The 21,191-nt window shown below is 42.7% G+C and overlaps 10 non-coding genes across 10 annotated transcripts; all 10 read right to left on the minus strand.

The window, feature by feature from the left end:
* Window positions 1–82: 82 nt before the first annotated feature.
* trnas-gcu (transfer RNA serine (anticodon GCU)) lies at window positions 83–164 on the minus strand. The gene has a single exon. It is a non-coding gene; the product is annotated as a tRNA-Ser (tRNA).
* Window positions 165–1,591: 1,427 nt separating this feature from the next.
* Window positions 1,592–1,673, minus strand: trnas-gcu (transfer RNA serine (anticodon GCU)). The gene has a single exon. It is a non-coding gene; the product is annotated as a tRNA-Ser (tRNA).
* Window positions 1,674–4,609: 2,936 nt separating this feature from the next.
* Window positions 4,610–4,691, minus strand: trnas-gcu (transfer RNA serine (anticodon GCU)). The gene has a single exon. It is a non-coding gene; the product is annotated as a tRNA-Ser (tRNA).
* A 1,426-nt stretch (window positions 4,692–6,117) lies between these two features.
* Window positions 6,118–6,199, minus strand: trnas-gcu (transfer RNA serine (anticodon GCU)). Its single transcript has one exon. It is a non-coding gene; the product is annotated as a tRNA-Ser (tRNA).
* A 1,425-nt stretch (window positions 6,200–7,624) lies between these two features.
* Window positions 7,625–7,706, minus strand: trnas-gcu (transfer RNA serine (anticodon GCU)). The gene has a single exon. It is a non-coding gene; the product is annotated as a tRNA-Ser (tRNA).
* Window positions 7,707–9,132: 1,426 nt separating this feature from the next.
* Window positions 9,133–9,214, minus strand: trnas-gcu (transfer RNA serine (anticodon GCU)). Its single transcript has one exon. It is a non-coding gene; the product is annotated as a tRNA-Ser (tRNA).
* Window positions 9,215–10,640: 1,426 nt separating this feature from the next.
* Window positions 10,641–10,722, minus strand: trnas-gcu (transfer RNA serine (anticodon GCU)). The gene has a single exon. It is a non-coding gene; the product is annotated as a tRNA-Ser (tRNA).
* Window positions 10,723–12,149: 1,427 nt separating this feature from the next.
* On the minus strand, window positions 12,150–12,231 carry trnas-gcu (transfer RNA serine (anticodon GCU)). The gene has a single exon. It is a non-coding gene; the product is annotated as a tRNA-Ser (tRNA).
* Window positions 12,232–15,166: 2,935 nt separating this feature from the next.
* On the minus strand, window positions 15,167–15,248 carry trnas-gcu (transfer RNA serine (anticodon GCU)). Its single transcript has one exon. It is a non-coding gene; the product is annotated as a tRNA-Ser (tRNA).
* Window positions 15,249–16,675: 1,427 nt separating this feature from the next.
* Window positions 16,676–16,757, minus strand: trnas-gcu (transfer RNA serine (anticodon GCU)). Its single transcript has one exon. It is a non-coding gene; the product is annotated as a tRNA-Ser (tRNA).
* Window positions 16,758–21,191: the final 4,434 nt, after the last annotated feature.

Raw genomic sequence — 21,191 nt, forward strand, 5'->3', positions numbered from 1 at the left:
CATTTGAGATAATAATCTCAAGCAGCAGAGTAAGCTGATTCAGTCAATTAGAGTAGAACTTTGTGTCTTGTAAACTTCACTGCGACAAGGATGGGATTCGATCCCACGCGTGCAGAGCACAATGGATTAGCAGTCCATCGCCTTGACCACTCGGCCACCTCGTCCTATTCAGAGGTAAATTTATCTCCTAAAATTGAAACTTTTCCTGCTCTTAAGAGACATGTTACAATGGTGACAAGTGGCTGTGGACACAAGAAGAAGAAGAAAACTATTGCTGAAAAAACTGGATTTTAACCCATGCGTGCAGACCACAGTTGGTTATCATTTCTTTACTGGAGAACAATTTAGGGGACTACAGGACTCTAACTTATGTTTTCTGGTATTGTACCTGCGTACATAGGCAACTGGCCTTGCTTCTGTTTTTTTGAAGATGTTACACTGGTCGTCCAAGAGGCTTCTTTAGTTCTTAAAGACTTGTGGGAGGTTTCAGGTATGAAATCTCTCTAGGATCTTCACCTATACTCAGAGTTGGTGTTTAAACTTGCAGGTCGTTTAACCCCCCACCAAATGGTATTGTGTGGAGCTCCTTGGGTCAAGGTGTGTATAGCATTTCGCTATGGTGTGAGTCATTAGGGTTACACGCAATGTCAAGATATGCAAAGGGCCAGAGAGTGGAAATACCTGTAGCCTCCCACTAATAAGTTAAAACTGAAAGAGGATCTGGAAAGAGAAGTGACAGGTTTTCAAGAAACCACAGCAAGCCTATGCACACGTGTTTGCAGCCGATAAGTTTCATCTTAAGGTCAAAGACAATGGATGTCACTCACAAAGGGGAATGAAGGGTTCAATAGTGTAGAATGTGGGCATTGATCCCACTACCTCTCACATGCAAAGCGAGTGCTCTACCATTTGAGATAATCCCCCTGTGTAAGAATAGCTTCTGTGGCAAATCATGGCAACCTCTTCAGCGTGTATGTTGTTCTGTCCTGGACTGGATCACATTGCCTTGACAAATGAATGAAGTCTCTCATCACAGGCCCTCAGGGGAGACTGGACAAGTAAGTCATTTACAGAGAGCTCTGCGGATGGGGAATTAGCTCAAATGGTAGAGAGCTCGCTTAGCATGGGAGAAGTAGTGGGATCGATGCCCACATTCTCCAGGAAATTTGTAATATCTTGATTTTAGTCTGATTGGGAAAGTTCTGTAATTCAGTTTGATATAGTCCCCTTCTAAAACAAGATGGGTTTCCTTGTTTTTATGCCATGGACTGATATTATACAGAAAAATGCAGTTCCATCCTTCCAGCATGGTTCAGAGAGTTATAGAGCCACCGCCAAGTAGGAAGGACATTTTTCTTGAGAGCACATGGTGGCGTATCACCATACTTAGACACTAACTAAATGCTCATATTTTCCCCAATAATATGTTTCTAATCTGTCATTTCAAGTTGGTGAGAGATTCAGAGCACCTGGTTAGCGTTTCTGTCAGTACACCTGATGATAATACAGCATTTGAGATAATAATCTCAAGCAGCAGAGTAAACTGATTCAGTCAATTAGAGCAGCACTTTGTGTCTTGTAAACTTCACTGCGACGAGGATGGGATTCGAACCCACGCGTGCAGAGCACAATGGATTAGCAGTCCATCGCCTTGACCACTCGGCCACCTCGTCCTATTCAGAGGTAAATTTATCTCCTAAAATTCAAACTTTTCCTGCTCTTAAGAGACATGTTACAATGGTGACAAGTGACTGTGGACACAAGAAGAAGAAGAAAACTATTGCTGAAAAAACTGGATTTCAACCCATGCGTGCAGACCACAGTTGGTTATCATTTCTTTACTGGAGAACAATTTAGGGGACTACAGGACTCTAACTTATGTTTTCTGGTATTGTACCTGCGTACATAGGCAACTGGCCTTGCTTGTGTTTTTTTGAAGATGTTACACTGGTCGTCCAAGAGGCTTCTTTAGTTCTAAAAGACTTGTGGGAGGTTTCAGGTATGTATCTCTCTAGGATCTTCACCTATACTCAGAGTTGGTGTTTAAACTTGCAGGTCGTTTAACCCCCCCATGAAATGGTATTTTGTGGAGCTCCTTGGGTCAAGGTGTGTATAGCATTTCGCTATGGTGTGAGTCATTAGGGTTACACGCAATGTCAAGATATGCAAAGGGCCAGAGAGTGGAAATACCTGTAGCCTCCCACTAAAAAGTTAAAACTGAAAGAGGATCTGGAAAGAGAAGTGACAGGTTTTCAAGAAACCACAGCAAGCCTATGCACACGTGTTTGCAGCCGATAAGTTTCATCTTAAGGTCGAAGACAATGGATGTCACTCACAAAGGGGAATGGAGGGTTCAATATTGTAGAATGTGGGCATCGATCCCACTACCTCTCACATGCAAAGCGAGCGCTCTACCATTTGAGATAATACCCCTGTGTAAGATTAGCTTCTGTGGCAAATCATGGCAACCTCTTCAGCATGTATGTTGTTCTGTCCTGGACTGGATCACATTGCCTAGACAAATGAATGAAGTCTCTCATCACAGGCCCTCAGGGGAGACTGGACAAGTAAGTCATTTACAGAGAGCTCTGCGGATGGGGAATTAGCTCAAATGGTAGAGCGCTCACTTAGCATGCGAGAAGTAGTGGGATCGATGCCCACATTCTCCAGGAAATTTGTAATATCTTGATTTTAGTCTGGTTGGGAAAGTTCTGTAATTCAGTTTGATATAGTCCCCTTCTAAAACAAGATGGGTTTCCCTGTTTTTATGCCATGGACTGATATTATACAGAAAAATGCAGTTCCATCCTTCCAGCATGGTTCAGAGAGTTATAGAGCCACCGCCAAGTAGGAAGGACATTTTTCTTGAGAGCACATGGTGGCGTATCACCATACTTAGACAATAAGTAAATGCTCATATTTTCCCCAATAATATGTTTCTAATCTGTCATTTCAAGTTGGTGAGAGATTCAGAGCACCTGGTTAGCGTTTTTGTCAGTACACGTGACGAGAATACAGCATTTGAGATAATAATCTCATGCAGCAGAATAAGCCGATTCAGTCAATTAGAGTAGAACTTTGTGTCTTGGAAACTTCACTGCGACAAGGGTGGGATTCGATCCCACGGGTGCAGAGCACAATGGATTAGCAGTCCATCGCCTTGACCACTCGGCCACCTCGTCCTATTCAGAGGTAAATTTATCTCCTAAAATTCAAACTTTTCCTGCTCTTAAGAGACATGTTACAATGTTGACAAGTGGCTGTGGACACAAGAAGAAGAAGAAAACTATTGCTGAAAAAACAGGATTTTAACCCATGCATGCAGACCACAGTTGGTTATCATTTCTTTACTGGAGAACAATTTAGGGGACTACAGGACTCTAATTTATGTTTTCTGGTATTGTACCTGCGTACATAGGCAACTGGCCTTGCTTGTGTTTTTTTGAAGATGTTACACTGGTCGTCCAAGAGGCTTCTTTAGTTCTTAAAGACTTGTGGGAGGTTTCAGGTATGAAATCTCTCCAGGATCTTCACCTATACTCAGAGTTGGTGTTTAAACTTGCAGGTCGTTTAACCCCCCACCAAATGGTATTGTGTGGAGCTCCTTGGGTCAAGGTGTGTATAATATTTCGCTATGGTGTGAGTCATTAGGGTTACACGCAATGTCAAGATATGCAAAGGGCCAGAGAGTGGAAATACCTGTAGCCTCCCACTAATAAGTTAAAACTGAAAGAGGATCTGGAAAGAGAAGTGACAGGTTTTCAAGAAACCACAGCAAGCCTATGCACACGTGTTTGCAGCCGATAACTTTCATCTTAAGGTCGAAGACAATGGATGTCACTCACAAAGGGGAATTAAGGGTTCAATAGTGGAGAATGTGGGCATCGATCCCACTACCTCTCACATGCAAAGCGAGTGCTCTACCATTTGAGCTAATCCTCCTGTGTAAGAATAGTTTCTGTGGCAAATCATGGCAACCTCTTCAGCGTGTATGTTGTTCTGTCCTGGACTGGATCACATTGCCTAGACAAATGAATGAAGTCTCTCATCACAGGCCCTCAGGGGAGACTGGACAAGTAAGTCATTTACAGAGAGCGCTGCGGATGGGGAATTAGCTCAAATGGTAGAGAGCTCGCTTAGCATGGGAGAAGTAGTGGGATCGATGCCCACATTCTCAAGGAAATTTGTAATATCTTGATTTTAGGCTGGTTGGGAAAGTTCTGTAATTCAGTTTGATATAGTCCCCTTCTAAAACAAGATGGGTTTCCTTGTTTTTATGCCATGGACTGATATTATACAGAAAAATGCAGTTCCATCATTCCAGCATGGTTCAGAGAGTTATAGAGCCACCGCCAAGTAGGAAGGACATTTTTCTTGAAAGCACATGGTGGCGTATCACCATACTTAGGCACTAACTAAATGCTCATATTTTCCCCAATAATATGTTTCTAATCTGTCATTTTAAGTTGGTGAGAGATTCAGAGCACCTGGTTAGCGTTTTTGTCAGTACACGTGACGAGAATACAGAATTTGAGACAATAATCTCATGCAGCAGAGTAAGCTGATTCAGTCAATTAGAGTAGAACTTTGTGTCTTGTAAACTTCACTGCGACGAGGATGGGATTCGAACCCACGTGTGCAGAGCACAATGGATTAGCAGTCCATCGCCTTGACCACTCGGCCACCTCGTCCTATTCAGAGGTAAATTTATCTCCTAAAATTGAAACTTTTCCTGCTCTTAAGAGACATGTTACAATGGTGACAAGTGGCTGTGGACACAAGAAGAAGAAGAAAACTATTGCTGAAAAAACTGGATTTTAACCCATGCGTGCAGACCACAGTTGGTTATCATTTCTTTACTGGAGAACAATTTAGGGGACTACAGGACTCTAACTTATGTTTTCTGGTATTGTACCTGCGTACATAGGCAACTGGCCTTGCTTGTGTTTTTTTGAAGATGTTACGCTGGTCGTCCAAGAGGCTTCTTTAGTTCTAAAAGACTTGTGGGAGGTTTCAGGTATGAAATCTCTCTAGGATCTTCACCTATACTCAGAGTTGGTGTTTAAACTTGCAGGTCGTTTAACCCCCCACCAAATGGTATTGTGTGGAGCTCCTTGGGTCAAGGTGTGTATAGCATTTCGCTATGGTGTGAGTCATTAGGGTTACACGCAATGTAAAGATATGCAAAGGGCCAGAGACTGGAAATACCTGTAGCCTCCCACAAATAAGTTAAAACTGAAAGAGGATCTGGAAAGAGAAGTGACAGATTTTCAAGAAACCACAGCAAGCCTATGCACACGTGTTTGCAGCCGATAAGTTTCATCTTAAGGTCGAAGACAATGGATGTCACTCACAAAGGGGAATTAATGGTTCAATAGTGGAGAATGTGGGCATCGATCCCACTACCTCTCACATGCAAAGCGAGCGCCCTACCATTTGAGATAATCCCCCTGTGTAAGAATAGTTTCTGTGGCAAATCATGGCAACCTCTTCAGCGTGTATGTTGTTCTGTCCTGGACTGGATCACATTGCCTAGACAAATGAATGAAGTCTCTCATCACAGGCCCTCAGGGGAGACTGGACAAGTAAGTCATTTACAGAGAGCTCTGCGGATGGGGAATTAGCTCAAATGGTAGAGAGCTCGCTTAGCATGCGAGAAGTACTGGGATCGATGCCCACATTCTCCAGGAATTTTGTAATATCTTGATTTTAGTCTGGTTGGGAAAGTTCTGTAATTCAGTTTGATATAGTCCCCTTCTAAAACAAGATGGGTTTCCTTGTTTTTATGCCATGGACTGATATTATACAGAAAAATGCAGTTCCATCCTTCCAGCATGGTTCAGAGAGTTATAGAGCCAGCGCCAAGTAGGAAGGACATTTTTCTTGAGAGCACATGGTGGCGTATCACCATACTTAGACACTAACTAAATGCTGATATTTTCCCCAATAATATGTTTCTAATCTGTCATTTCAAGTTGGTGAGAGATTCAGAGCACCTGGTTAGCGTTTTTGTCAGTACACGTGACAATATACAGCATTTGAGATAATAATCTCTAGCAGCAGAGTAAGCTGATTCAGTCAATTAGAGTAGAACTTTGTGTCTTGTAAACTTCACTGCGACAAGGATGGGATTCGAACCCACGCGTGCAGAGCACAATGGATTAGCAGTCCATCGCCTTGACCACTCGGCCACCTCGTCCTATTCAGAGGTAAATTTATCTCCTAAAATTGAAACTTTTCCTGCTCTTAAGAGACATGTTACAATGGTGACAATTGGCTGTGGACACAAGAAGAAGAAGAAAACTATTGCTGAAAAAACTGGATTTTAACCCATGCGTGCAGACCACAGTTGGTTATCATTTCTTTACTGGAGAACAATTTAGGGGACTACAGGACTCTAACTTATGTTTTCTGGTATTGTACCTGCGTACATAGGCAACTGGCCTTGCTTGTGTTTTTTTGAAGATGTTACACTGGTCGTCCAAGAGGCTTCTTTAGTTCTAAAATACTTGTGGGAGGTTTCAGGTATGAAATCTCTCTAGGATCTTCACCTATACTCAGAGTTGGTGTTTAAACTTGCAGGTCGTTTAACCCCCCACCAAATGGTATTGTGTGGAGCTCCTTGGGTCAAGGTGTGTATAGCATTTCGCTATGGTGTGAGTCATTAGGGTTACATGCAATGTAAAGATATGCAAAGGGCCAGAGAGTGGAAATACCTGTAGCCTCCCACAAATAAGTTAAAACTGAAAGAGGATCTGGAAAGAGAAGTGACAGGTTTTCAAGAAACCACAGCAAGCCTATGCACACGTGTTTGCAGCCGATAAGTTTCATCTTAAGGTCGAAGACAATGGATGTCACTCACAAAGGGGAATTAATGGTTCTAGTGGAGAATGTGGGCATCGATCCCACTACCTCTCACATGCAAAGCGAGCGCTCTACCATTTGAGCTAATCCCCCTATGTAAGAATAGTTTCTGTGGCAAATCATGGCAACCTCTTCAGCGTGTATGTTGTTCTGTCCTGGACTGGATCACATTGCCTAGACAAATGAATGAAGTCTCTCATCACAGGCCCTCAGGGGAGACTGGACAAGTAAGTCATTTACAGAGAGCTCTGCGGATGGGGAATTAGCTCAAATGGTAGAGCGCTCGCTTAGCATGCGAGAAGTAGTGGGATCGATATCCACATTCTCCAGGAATTTTGTAATATCTTGATTTTAGTCTGGTTGGGAAAGTTCTGTAATTCAGTTTGATATAGTCCCCTTCTAAAACAAGATGGGTTTCCTTGTTTTTATGCCATGGACTGATATTATACAGAAAAATGCAGTTCCATCCTTCCAGCATGGTTCAGAGAGTTATAGAGCCAGCGCCAAGTAGGAAGGACATTTTTCTTGAGAGCACATGGTGGCGTATCACCATACTTAGACACTAACTAAATGCTGATATTTTCCCCAATAATATGTTTCTAATCTGTCATTTCAAGTTGGTGAGAGATTCAGAGCACCTGGTTAGCGTTTTTGTCAGTACACGTGACGAGAATACAGAATTTGAGACAATAATCTCATGCAGCAGAGTAAGCTGATTCAGTCAATTAGAGTAGAACTTTGTGTCTTGTAAACTTCACTGCGACGAGGATGGGATTCGAACCCACGTGTGCAGAGCACAATGGATTAGCAGTCCATCGCCTTGACCACTCGGCCACCTCGTCCTATTCAGAGGTAAATTTATCTCCTAAAATTGAAACTTTTCCTGCTCTTAAGAGACATGTTACAATGGTGACAAGTGGCTGTGGACACAAGAAGAAGAAGAAAACTATTGCTGAAAAAACTGGATTTTAACCCATGCGTGCAGACCACAGTTGGTTATCATTTCTTTACTGGAGAACAATTTAGGGGACTACAGGACTCTAACTTATGTTTTCTGGTATTGTACCTGCGTACATAGGCAACTGGCCTTGCTTGTGTTTTTTTGAAGATGTTACACTGGTCGTCCAAGAGGCTTCTTTAGTTCTAAAAGACTTGTGGGAGGTTTCAGGTATGAAATCTCTCTAGGATCTTCACCTATACTCAGAGTTGGTGTTTAAACTTGCAGGTCGTTTAACCCCCCACCAAATGGTATTGTGTGGAGCTCCTTGGGTCAAGGTGTGTATAGCATTTCGCTATGGTGTGAGTCATTAGGGTTACACGCAATGTAAAGATATGCAAAGGGCCAGAGAGTGGAAATACCTGTAGCCTCCCACAAATAAGTTAAAACTGAAAGAGGATCTGGAAAGAGAAGTGACAGATTTTCAAGAAACCACAGCAAGCCTATGCACACGTGTTTGCAGCCGATAAGTTTCATCTTAAGGTCGAAGACAATGGATGTCACTCACAAAGGGGAATTAATGGTTCAATAGTGGAGAATGTGGGCATCGATCCCATTACCTCTCACATGCAAAGCGAGCGCTCTACCATTTGAGCTAATCCCCCTGTGTCAGAATAGTTTCTGTGGCAAATCATGGCAACCTCTTCAGCGTGTATGTTGTTCTGTCCTGGACTGGATCACATTGCCTAGACAAATGAATGAAGTCTCTCATCACAGGCCCTCAGGGGAGACTGGACAAGTAAGTCATTTACAGAGAGCGCTGCGGATGGGGAATTAGCTCAAATGGTAGAGCGCTCGCTTAGCATGGGAGAAGTAGTGGGATCGATGCCCACATTCTCAAGGAAATTTGTAATATCTTGATTTTAGGCTGGTTGGGAAAGTTCTGTAATTCAGTTTGATATAGTCCCCTTCTAAAACAAGATGGGTTTCCTTGTTTTTATGCCATGGACTGATATTATACAGAAAAATGCAGTTCCATCATTCCAGCATGGTTCAGAGAGTTATAGAGCCACCGCCAAGTAGGAAGGACATTTTTCTTGAAAGCACATGGTGGCGTATCACCATACTTAGGCACTAACTAAATGCTCATATTTTCCCCAATAATATGTTTCTAATCTGTCATTTTAAGTTGGTGAGAGATTCAGAGCACCTGGTTAGCGTTTTTGTCAGTACACGTGACAATATACAGCATTTGAGATAATAATCTCAAGCAGCAGAGTAAGCTGATTCAGTCAATTAGAGTAGAACTTTGTGTCTTGTAAACTTCACTGCGACAAGGATGGGATTCGATCCCACGCGTGCAGAGCACAATGGATTAGCAGTCCATCGCCTTGACCACTCGGCCACCTCGTCCTATTCAGAGGTAAATTTATCTCCTAAAATTGAAACTTTTCCTGCTCTTAAGAGACATGTTACAATGGTGACAAGTGGCTGTGGACACAAGAAGAAGAAGAAAACTATTGCTGAAAAAACTGGATTTTAACCCATGCGTGCAGACCACAGTTGGTTATCATTTCTTTACTGGAGAACAATTTAGGGGACTACAGGACTCTAACTTATGTTTTCTGGTATTGTACCTGCGTACATAGGCAACTGGCCTTGCTTCTGTTTTTTTGAAGATGTTACACTGGTCGTCCAAGAGGCTTCTTTAGTTCTTAAAGACTTGTGGGAGGTTTCAGGTATGAAATCTCTCTAGGATCTTCACCTATACTCAGAGTTGGTGTTTAAACTTGCAGGTCGTTTAACCCCCCACCAAATGGTATTGTGTGGAGCTCCTTGGGTCAAGGTGTGTATAGCATTTCGCTATGGTGTGAGTCATTAGGGTTACACGCAATGTCAAGATATGCAAAGGGCCAGAGAGTGGAAATACCTGTAGCCTCCCACTAATAAGTTAAAACTGAAAGAGGATCTGGAAAGAGAAGTGACAGGTTTTCAAGAAACCACAGCAAGCCTATGCACACGTGTTTGCAGCCGATAAGTTTCATCTTAAGGTCAAAGACAATGGATGTCACTCACAAAGGGGAATGAAGGGTTCAATAGTGTAGAATGTGGGCATTGATCCCACTACCTCTCACATGCAAAGCGAGTGCTCTACCATTTGAGATAATCCCCCTGTGTAAGAATAGCTTCTGTGGCAAATCATGGCAACCTCTTCAGCGTGTATGTTGTTCTGTCCTGGACTGGATCACATTGCCTTGACAAATGAATGAAGTCTCTCATCACAGGCCCTCAGGGGAGACTGGACAAGTAAGTCATTTACAGAGAGCTCTGCGGATGGGGAATTAGCTCAAATGGTAGAGCGCTCGCTTAGCATGGGAGAAGTAGTGGGATCGATGCCCACATTCTCAAGGAAATTTGTAATATCTTGATTTTAGGCTGGTTGGGAAAGTTCTGTAATTCAGTTTGATATAGTCCCCTTCTAAAACAAGATGGGTTTCCTTGTTTTTATGCCATGGACTGATATTATACAGAAAAATGCAGTTCCATCATTCCAGCATGGTTCAGAGAGTTATAGAGCCACCGCCAAGTAGGAAGGACATTTTTCTTGAAAGCACATGGTGGCGTATCACCATACTTAGGCACTAACTAAATGCTCATATTTTCCCCAATAATATGTTTCTAATCTGTCATTTTAAGTTGGTGAGAGATTCAGAGCACCTGGTTAGCGTTTTTGTCAGTACACGTGACAATATACAGCATTTGAGATAATAATCTCAAGCAGCAGAGTAAGCTGATTCAGTCAATTAGAGTAGAACTTTGTGTCTTGTAAACTTCACTGCGACAAGGATGGGATTCGATCCCACGCGTGCAGAGCACAATGGATTAGCAGTCCATCGCCTTGACCACTCGGCCACCTCGTCCTATTCAGAGGTAAATTTATCTCCTAAAATTGAAACTTTTCCTGCTCTTAAGAGACATGTTACAATGGTGACAAGTGGCTGTGGACACAAGAAGAAGAAGAAAACTATTGCTGAAAAAACTGGATTTTAACCCATGCGTGCAGACCACAGTTGGTTATCATTTCTTTACTGGAGAACAATTTAGGGGACTACAGGACTCTAACTTATGTTTTCTGGTATTGTACCTGCGTACATAGGCAACTGGCCTTGCTTCTGTTTTTTTGAAGATGTTACACTGGTCGTCCAAGAGGCTTCTTTAGTTCTTAAAGACTTGTGGGAGGTTTCAGGTATGAAATCTCTCTAGGATCTTCACCTATACTCAGAGTTGGTGTTTAAACTTGCAGGTCGTTTAACCCCCCACCAAATGGTATTGTGTGGAGCTCCTTGGGTCAAGGTGTGTATAGCATTTCGCTATGGTGTGAGTCATTAGGGTTACACGCAATGTCAAGATATGCAAAGGGCCAGAGAGTGGAAATACCTGTAGCCTCCCACTAATAAGTTAAAACTGAAAGAGGATCTGGAAAGAGAAGTGACAGGTTTTCAAGAAACCACAGCAAGCCTATGCACACGTGTTTGCAGCCGATAAGTTTCATCTTAAGGTCAAAGACAATGGATGTCACTCACAAAGGGGAATGAAGGGTTCAATAGTGTAGAATGTGGGCATTGATCCCACTACCTCTCACATGCAAAGCGAGTGCTCTACCATTTGAGATAATCCCCCTGTGTAAGAATAGCTTCTGTGGCAAATCATGGCAACCTCTTCAGCGTGTATGTTGTTCTGTCCTGGACTGGATCACATTGCCTTGACAAATGAATGAAGTCTCTCATCACAGGCCCTCAGGGGAGACTGGACAAGTAAGTCATTTACAGAGAGCTCTGCGGATGGGGAATTAGCTCAAATGGTAGAGAGCTCGCTTAGCATGGGAGAAGTAGTGGGATCGATGCCCACATTCTCCAGGAAATTTGTAATATCTTGATTTTAGTCTGATTGGGAAAGTTCTGTAATTCAGTTTGATATAGTCCCCTTCTAAAACAAGATGGGTTTCCTTGTTTTTATGCCATGGACTGATATTATACAGAAAAATGCAGTTCCATCCTTCCAGCATGGTTCAGAGAGTTATAGAGCCACCGCCAAGTAGGAAGGACATTTTTCTTGAGAGCACATGGTGGCGTATCACCATACTTAGACACTAACTAAATGCTCATATTTTCCCCAATAATATGTTTCTAATCTGTCATTTCAAGTTGGTGAGAGATTCAGAGCACCTGGTTAGCGTTTCTGTCAGTACACGTGATGAGAATACAGCATTTGAGATAATAATCTCAAGCAGCAGAGTAAACTGATTCAGTCAATTAGAGCAGCACTTTGTGTCTTGCAAACTTCACTGCGACGAGGATGGGATTCGAACCCACGCGTGCAGAGCACAATGGATTAGCAGTCCATCGCCTTGACCACTCGGCCACCTCGTCCTATTCAGAGGTAAATTTATCTCCTAAAATTCAAACTTTTCCTGCTCTTAAGAGACATGTTACAATGGTGACAAGTGACTGTGGACACAAGAAGAAGAAGAAAACTATTGCTGAAAAAACTGGATTTCAACCCATGCGTGCAGACCACAGTTGGTTATCATTTCTTTACTGGAGAACAATTTAGGGGACTACAGGACTCTAACTTATGTTTTCTGGTATTGTACCTGCGTACATAGGCAACTGGCCTTGCTTGTGTTTTTTTGAAGATGTTACACTGGTCGTCCAAGAGGCTTCTTTAGTTCTAAAAGACTTGTGGGAGGTTTCAGGTATGTATCTCTCTAGGATCTTCACCTATACTCAGAGTTGGTGTTTAAACTTGCAGGTCGTTTAACCCCCCCATGAAATGGTATTTTGTGGAGCTCCTTGGGTCAAGGTGTGTATAGCATTTCGCTATGGTGTGAGTCATTAGGGTTACACGCAATGTCAAGATATGCAAAGGGCCAGAGAGTGGAAATACCTGTAGCCTCCCACTAAAAAGTTAAAACTGAAAGAGGATCTGGAAAGAGAAGTGACAGGTTTTCAAGAAACCACAGCAAGCCTATGCACACGTGTTTGCAGCCGATAAGTTTCATCTTAAGGTCGAAGACAATGGATGTCACTCACAAAGGGGAATGGAGGGTTCAATATTGTAGAATGTGGGCATCGATCCCACTACCTCTCACATGCAAAGCGAGCGCTCTACCATTTGAGATAATACCCCTGTGTAAGATTAGCTTCTGTGGCAAATCATGGCAACCTCTTCAGCGTGTATGTTGTTCTGTCCTGGACTGGATCACATTGCCTAGACAAATGAATGAAGTCTCTCATCACAGGCCCTCAGGGGAGACTGGACAAGTAAGTCATTTACAGAGAGCTCTGCGGATGGGGAATTAGCTCAAATGGTAGAGCGCTCACTTAGCATGCGAGAAGTAGTGGGATCGATGCCCACATTCTCCAGGAAATTTGTAATATCTTGATTTTAGTCTGGTTGGGAAAGTTCTGTAATTCAGTTTGATATAGTCCCCTTCTAAAACAAGATGGGTTTCCCTGTTTTTATGCCATGGACTGATATTATACAGAAAAATGCAGTTCCATCCTTCCAGCATGGTTCAGAGAGTTATAGAGCCACCGCCAAGTAGGAAGGACATTTTTCTTGAGAGCACATGGTGGCGTATCACCATACTTAGACAATAAGTAAATGCTCATATTTTCCCCAATAATATGTTTCTAATCTGTCATTTCAAGTTGGTGAGAGATTCAGAGCACCTGGTTAGCGTTTTTGTCAGTACACGTGACGAGAATACAGCATTTGAGATAATAATCTCATGCAGCAGAATAAGCCGATTCAGTCAATTAGAGTAGAACTTTGTGTCTTGGAAACTTCACTGCGACAAGGGTGGGATTCGATCCCACGGGTGCAGAGCACAATGGATTAGCAGTCCATCGCCTTGACCACTCGGCCACCTCGTCCTATTCAGAGGTAAATTTATCTCCTAAAATTCAAACTTTTCCTGCTCTTAAGAGACATGTTACAATGTTGACAAGTGGCTGTGGACACAAGAAGAAGAAGAAAACTATTGCTGAAAAAACAGGATTTTAACCCATGCATGCAGACCACAGTTGGTTATCATTTCTTTACTGGAGAACAATTTAGGGGACTACAGGACTCTAATTTATGTTTTCTGGTATTGTACCTGCGTACATAGGCAACTGGCCTTGCTTGTGTTTTTTTGAAGATGTTACACTGGTCGTCCAAGAGGCTTCTTTAGTTCTTAAAGACTTGTGGGAGGTTTCAGGTATGAAATCTCTCCAGGATCTTCACCTATACTCAGAGTTGGTGTTTAAACTTGCAGGTCGTTTAACCCACCACCAAATGGTATTGTGTGGAGCTCCTTGGGTCAAGGTGTGTATAGCATTTCGCTATGGTGTGAGTCATTAGGGTTACACGCAATGTCAAGATATGCAAAGGGCCAGAGAGTGGAAATACCTGTAGCCTCCCACTAATAAGTTAAAACTGAAAGAGGATCTGGAAAGAGAAGTGACAGGTTTTCAAGAAACCACAGCAAGCCTATGCACACGTGTTTGCAGTCGATAAGTTTCATCTTAAGGTCAAAGACAATGGATGTCACTCACAAAGGGGAATGAAGGGTTCAATAGTGTAGAATGTGGGCATCGATCCCACTACCTCTCACATGCAAAGCGAGTGCTCTACCATTTGAGATAATCCCCCTGTGTAAGAATAGCTTCTGTGGCAAATCATGGCAACCTCTTCAGCGTGTATGTTGTTCTGTCCTGGACTGGATCACATTGCCTTGACAAATGAATGAAGTCTCTCATCACAGGCCCTCAGGGGAGACTGGACAAGTAAGTCATTTACAGAGAGCTCTGCGGATGGGGAATTAGCTCAAATGGTAGAGCGCTCGCTTAGCATGGGAGAAGTAGTGGGATCGATGCCCACATTCTCCAGGAAATTTGTAATATCTTGATTTTAGTCTGATTGGGAAAGTTCTGTAATTCAGTTTGATATAGTCCCCTTCTAAAACAAGATGGGTTTCCTTGTTTTTATGCCATGGACTGATATTATACAGAAAAATGCAGTTCCATCCTTCCAGCATGGTTCAGAGAGTTATAGAGCCACCGCCAAGTAGGAAGGACATTTTTCTTGAGAGCACATGGTGGCGTATCACCATACTTAGACACTAACTAAATGCTCATATTTTCCCCAATAATATGTTTCTAATCTGTCATTTCAAGTTGGTGAGAGATTCAGAGCACCTGGTTAGCGTTTTTGTCAGTACACGTGACAATATACAGCATTTGAGATAATAATCTCAAGCAGCAGAGTAAGCTGATTCAGTCAATTAGAGTAGAACTTTGTGTCTTGTAAACTTCACTGCGACAAGGATGGGATTCGAACCCACGCGTGCAGAGCACAATGGATTAGCAGTCCATCGCCTTGACCACTCGGCCACCTCGTCCTATTCAGAGGTAAATTTATCTCCTAAAATTGAAACTTTTCCTGCTCTTAAGAGACATGTTACAATGGTGACAAGTGGCTGTGGACACAAGAAGAAGAAGAAAACTATTGCTGAAAAAACTGGATTTTAACCCATGCGTGCAGACCACAGTTGGTTATCATTTCTTTACTGGAGAACAATTTAGGGGACTACAGGACTCTAACTTATGTTTTCTGGTATTGTACCTGCGTACATAGGCAACTGGCCTTGCTTCTGTTTTTTTGAAGATGTTACACTGGTCGTCCAAGAGGCTTCTTTAGTTCTTAAAGACTTGTGGGAGGTTTCAGGTATGAAATCTCTCTAGGATCTTCACCTATACTCAGAGTTGGTGTTTAAACTTGCAGGTCGTTCAACCCCCCACCAAATGGTATTGTGTGGAGCTCCTTGGGTCAAGGTGTGTATAGCATTTCGCTATGGTGTGAGTCATTAGGGTTACACGCAATGTCAAGATATGCAAAGGGCCAGAGAGTGGAAATACCTGTAGCCTCCCACTAATAAGTTAAAACTGAAAGAGGATCTGGAAAGAGAAGTGACAGGTTTTCAAGAAACCACAGCAAGCCTATGCACACGTGTTTGCAGCCGATAAGTTTCATCTTAAGGTCGAAGACAATGGATGTCACTCACAAAGGGGAATTAAGGGTTCAATAGTGGAGAATGTGGGCATCGATCCCACTACCTCTCACATGCAACGCGAGTGCTCTACCATTTGAGATAATCCCCCTGTGTAAGAATAGCTTCTGTGGCAAATCATGGCAACCTCTTCAGCGTGTATGTTGTTCTGTCCTGGACTGGATCACATTGCCTTGACAAATGAATGAAGTCTCTCATCACAGGCCCTCAGGGGAGACTGGACAAGTAAGTCATTTACAGAGAGCTCTGCGGATGGGGAATTAGCTCAAATGGTAGAGAGCTCGCTTAGCATGGGAGAAGTAGTGGGATCGATGCCCACATTCTCCAGGAAATTTGTAATATCTTGATTTTAGTCTGATTGGGAAAGTTCTGTAATTCAGTTTGATATAGTCCCCTTCTAAAACAAGATGGGTTTCCTTGTTTTTATGCCATGGACTGATATTATACAGAAAAATGCAGTTCCATCCTTCCAGCATGGTTCAGAGAGTTATAGAGCCACCGCCAAGTAGGAAGGACATTTTTCTTGAGAGCACATGGTGGCGTATCACCATACTTAGACACTAACTAAATGCTCATATTTTCCCCAATAATATGTTTCTAATCTGTCATTTCAAGTTGGTGAGAGATTCAGAGCACCTGGTTAGCGTTTCTGTCAGTACACGTGATGAGAATACAGCATTTGAGATAATAATCTCAAGCAGCAGAGTAAACTGATTCAGTCAATTAGAGCAGCACTTTGTGTCTTGTAAACTTCACTGCGACGAGGATGGGATTCGAACCCACGCGTGCAGAGCACAATGGATTAGCAGTCCATCGCCTTGACCACTCGGCCACCTCGTCCTATTCAGAGGTAAATTTATCTCCTAAAATTCAAACTTTTCCTGCTCTTAAGAGACATGTTACAATGGTGACAAGTGACTGTGGACACAAGAAGAAGAAGAAAACTATTGCTGAAAAAACTGGATTTCAACCCATGCGTGCAGACCACAGTTGGTTATCATTTCTTTACTGGAGAACAATTTAGGGGACTACAGGACTCTAACTTATGTTTTCTGGTATTGTACCTGCGTACATAGGCAACTGGCCTTGCTTGTGTTTTTTTGAAGATGTTACACTGGTCGTCCAAGAGGCTTCTTTAGTTCTAAAAGACTTGTGGGAGGTTTCAGGTATGTATCTCTCTAGGATCTTCACCTATACTCAGAGTTGGTGTTTAAACTTGCAGGTCGTTTAACCCCCCCATGAAATGGTATTTTGTGGAGCTCCTTGGGTCAAGGTGTGTATAGCATTTCGCTATGGTGTGAGTCATTAGGGTTACACGCAATGTCAAGATATGCAAAGGGCCAGAGAGTGGAAATACCTGTAGCCTCCCACTAAAAAGTTAAAACTGAAAGAGGATCTGGAAAGAGAAGTGACAGGTTTTCAAGAAACCACAGCAAGCCTATGCACACGTGTTTGCAGCCGATAAGTTTCATCTTAAGGTCGAAGACAATGGATGTCACTCACAAAGGGGAATGGAGGGTTCAATATTGTAGAATGTGGGCATCGATCCCACTACCTCTCACATGCAAAGCGAGCGCTCTACCATTTGAGATAATACCCCTGTGTAAGATTAGCTTCTGTGGCAAATCATGGCAACCTCTTCAGCGTGTATGTTGTTCTGTCCTGGACTGGATCACATTGCCTAGACAAATGAATGAAGTCTCTCATCACAGGCCCTCAGGGGAGACTGGACAAGTAAGTCATTTACAGAGAGCTCTGCGGATGGGGAATTAGCTCAAATGGTAGAGCGCTCACTTAGCATGCGAGAAGTAGTGGGATCGATGCCCACATTCTCCAGGAAATTTGTAATATCTTGATTTTAGTCTGGTTGGGAAAGTTCTGTAATTCAGTTTGATATAGTCCCCTTCTAAAACAAGATGGGTTTCCCTGTTTTTATGCCATGGACTGATATTATACAGAAAAATGCAGTTCCATCCTTCCAGCATGGTTCAGAGAGTTATAGAGCCACCGCCAAGTAGGAAGGACATTTTTCTTGAGAGCACATGGTGGCGTATCACCATACTTAGACAATAAGTAAATGCTCATATTTTCCCCAATAATATGTTTCTAATCTGTCATTTCAAGTTGGTGAGAGATTCAGAGCACCTGGTTAGCGTTTTTGTCAGTACACGTGACGAGAATACAGCATTTGAGATAATAATCTCATGCAGCAGAATAAGCCGATTCAGTCAATTAGAGTAGAACTTTGTGTCTTGGAAACTTCACTGCGACAAGGGTGGGATTCGATCCCACGGGTGCAGAGCACAATGGATTAGCAGTCCATCGCCTTGACCACTCGGCCACCTCGTCCTATTCAGAGGTAAATTTATCTCCTAAAATTCAAACTTTTCCTGCTCTTAAGAGACATGTTACAATGTTGACAAGTGGCTGTGGACACAAGAAGAAGAAGAAAACTATTGCTGAAAAAACAGGATTTTAACCCATGCATGCAGACCACAGTTGGTTATCATTTCTTTACTGGAGAACAATTTAGGGGACTACAGGACTCTAATTTATGTTTTCTGGTATTGTACCTGCGTACATAGGCAACTGGCCTTGCTTGTGTTTTTTTGAAGATGTTACACTGGTCGTCCAAGAGGCTTCTTTAGTTCTTAAAGACTTGTGGGAGGTTTCAGGTATGAAATCTCTCCAGGATCTTCACCTATACTCAGAGTTGGTGTTTAAACTTGCAGGTCGTTTAACCCCCCACCAAATGGTATTGTGTGGAGCTCCTTGGGTCAAGGTGTGTATAGCATTTCGCTATGGTGTGAGTCATTAGGGTTACACGCAATGTCAAGATATGCAAAGGGCCAAAGAGTGGAAATACCTGTAGCCTCCCACTAATAAGTTAAAACTGAAAGAGGATCTGGAAAGAGAAGTGACAGGTTTTCAAGAAACCACAGCAAGCCTATGCACACGTGTTTGCAGCCGATAACTTTCATCTTAAGGTCGAAGACAATGGATGTCACTCACAAAGGGGAATTAAGGGTTCAATAGTGGAGAATGTGGGCATCGATCCCACTACCTCTCACATGCAAAGCGAGTGCTCTACCATTTGAGCTAATCCTCCTGTGTAAGAATAGTTTCTGTGGCAAATCATGGCAACCTCTTCAGCGTGTATGTTGTTCTGTCCTGGACTGGATCACATTGCCTAGACAAATGAATGAAGTCTCTCATCACAGGCCCTCAGGGGAGACTGGACAAGTAAGTCATTTACAGAGAGCGCTGCGGATGGGGAATTAGCTCAAATGGTAGAGAGCTCGCTTAGCATGGGAGAAGTAGTGGGATCGATGCCCACATTCTCAAGGAAATTTGTAATATCTTGATTTTAGGCTGGTTGGGAAAGTTCTGTAATTCAGTTTGATATAGTCCCCTTCTAAAACAAGATGGGTTTCCTTGTTTTTATGCCATGGACTGATATTATACAGAAAAATGCAGTTCCATCATTCCAGCATGGTTTAGAGAGTTATAGAGCCACCGCCAAGTAGGAAGGACATTTTTCTTGAAAGCACATGGTGGCGTATCACCATACTTAGGCACTAACTAAATGCTCATATTTTCCCCAATAATATGTTTCTAATCTGTCATTTTAAGTTGGTGAGAGATTCAGAGCACCTGGTTAGCGTTTTTGTCAGTACACGTGATGAGAATACAGCATTTGAGATAATAATCTCAAGCAGCAGAGTAAGCTGATTCAGTCAATTAGAGCAGAACTTTGTGTCTTGTAAACTTCACTGCGACAAGGATGGGATTCGATCCCACGCGTGCAGGGCACAATGGATTAGCAGTCCATCGCCTTGACCACTCGGCCACCTCGTCCTATTCAGAGGTAAATTTATCTCCTAAAATTCAAACTTTTCCTGCTCTTAAGATACATGTTACAATGGTGACAAGTGGCTGTGGACACAAGAAGAAGAAGAAAACTATTGCTGAAAAAACTGGATTTTAACCCATGCGTGCAGACCACAGTTGGTTATCATTTCTTTACTGGAGAACAATTTAGGGGACTACAGGACTCTAACTTATGTTTTCTGGTATTGTACCTGCGTACATAGGCAACTGGCCTTGCTTCTGTTTTTTTGAAGATGTTACACTGGTCGTCCAAGAGGCTTCTTTAGTTCTTAAAGACTTGTGGGAGGTTTCAGGTATGAAATCTCTCTAGGATCTTCACCTATACTCAGAGTTGGTGTTTAAACTTGCAGGTCGTTTAACCCACCACCAAATGGTATTGTGTGGAGCTCCTTGGGTCAAGGTGTGTATAGCATTTCGCTATGGTGTGAGTCATTAGGGTTACACGCAATGTCAAGATATGCAAAGGGCCAGAGAGTGGAAATACCTGTAGCCTCCCACTAATAAGTTAAAACTGAAAGAGGATCTGGAAAGAGAAGTGACAGGTTTTCAAGAAACCACAGCAAGCCTATGCACACGTGTTTGCAGTCGATAAGTTTCATCTTAAGGTCAAAGACAATGGATGTCACTCACAAAGGGGAATGAAGGGTTCAATAGTGTAGAATGTGGGCATCGATCCCACTACCTCTCACATGCAAAGCGAGTGCTCTACCATTTGAGATAATCCCCCTGTGTAAGAATAGCTTCTGTGGCAAATCATGGCAACCTCTTCAGCGTGTATGTTGTTCTGTCCTGGACTGGATCACATTGCCTTGACAAATGAATGAAGTCTCTCATCACAGGCCCTCAGGGGAGACTGGACAAGTAAGTCATTTACAGAGAGCTCTGCGGATGGGGAATTAGCTCAAATGGTAGAGCGCTCGCTTAGCATGGGAGAAGTAGTGGGATCGATGCCCACATTCTCCAGGAAATTTGTAATATCTTGATTTTAGTCTGATTGGGAAAGTTCTGTAATTCAGTTTGATATAGTCCCCTTCTAAAACAAGATGGGTTTCCTTGTTTTTATGCCATGGACTGATATTATACAGAAAAATGCAGTTCCATCCTTCCAGCATGGTTCAGAGAGTTATAGAGCCACCGCCAAGTAGGAAGGACATTTTTCTTGAGAGCACATGGTGGCGTATCACCATACTTAGACACTAACTAAATGCTCATATTTTCCCCAATAATATGTTTCTAATCTGTCATTTCAAGTTGGTGAGAGATTCAGAGCACCTGGTTAGCGTTTTTGTCAGTACACGTGACAATATACAGCATTTGAGATAATAATCTCAAGCAGCAGAGTAAGCTGATTCAGTCAATTAGAGTAGAACTTTGTGTCTTGTA

This window comes from Platichthys flesus, chromosome 16 (genome assembly GCF_949316205.1).
Source record: "Platichthys flesus chromosome 16, fPlaFle2.1, whole genome shotgun sequence".
Lineage (NCBI taxonomy): Eukaryota > Metazoa > Chordata > Actinopteri > Pleuronectiformes > Pleuronectidae > Platichthys > Platichthys flesus.